Here is an 879-nt window from a genome sequence, read left to right as displayed (position 1 = left end):
AAAAAAAAAAAATTGTCATCCTTTATTATACAGATGCGGAAACTGAGGCAGAGGCATTAAGCGACCTGCCCAAAGTCACACCGCTGACAGCACGATGAGGAGGAGTCAAACCTGGTACTAGGCATGGGAAGACTGCTTCTTTTTCACTCTTTTGAACACCGTTAGGACGAGATGGGGGTGTGGTTCATGCCTGTAGTCCCAGCACTTTGGGAAGCTGAGGCAGGAGGACTGCTTGAGGCCAGGAGTTTGAGACCAGCCTGGGCAACATAGTGAGATGTTACCTACAAATAAAGAAATTAACTGGACGTGGTGGCACATACCTTCAGTCCCAAGTACTTGGGAATGTACTTAATGCCTCTGAACTGTATACTAAACTGCATATTAAAATGGCTAGGCCCTGTGGCGTGGTTCACACTTGTAATCCTGGCTCTTTGGGAGGCTGAGGTGGGAGGATTCTCTTGAGGCTAGGAGATCCGGAGTGCAGTGGAGCTGTGATTATGCCACTGCACTCTAACCTGGGCGATAGAGCAAGACCCTGTCTCTGAAAACAAACAACTATATGATGAAATATACATAAAATTTACCTTTTTAGTATTTTTTTTTTTTTCTTTTTTTTTTTTTTTTTGAGACGGAGTCTGGCTGTGCTCCCAGGCTGGAGTGCAGTGGCCTGATCTCGGCTCACTGCTAGCTCCGCCTCCCGGGTTCACGCCATTCTCCCGCCTCAGCCTCCCAAGTAGCTGAGACTACAGGCGCCCGCCACCACGCCCGGCTAGTTTTTTGTTTTTTTTTTTTTTTTTTTTTTTTTTTTTTGTTTACAAATTATTGCTCCAATGTGTGGTGGGTTGGCTAAAATTTCTTGTCCACCTGTAGCATTCTGGC

This window comes from Mandrillus leucophaeus, unplaced genomic scaffold, assembly GCF_000951045.1.
Source record: "Mandrillus leucophaeus isolate KB7577 unplaced genomic scaffold, Mleu.le_1.0 Scaffold171, whole genome shotgun sequence".
NCBI classification, from domain to species: Eukaryota; Metazoa; Chordata; class Mammalia; order Primates; family Cercopithecidae; genus Mandrillus; species Mandrillus leucophaeus.
This window is presented reverse-complemented; position numbering follows the sequence as displayed.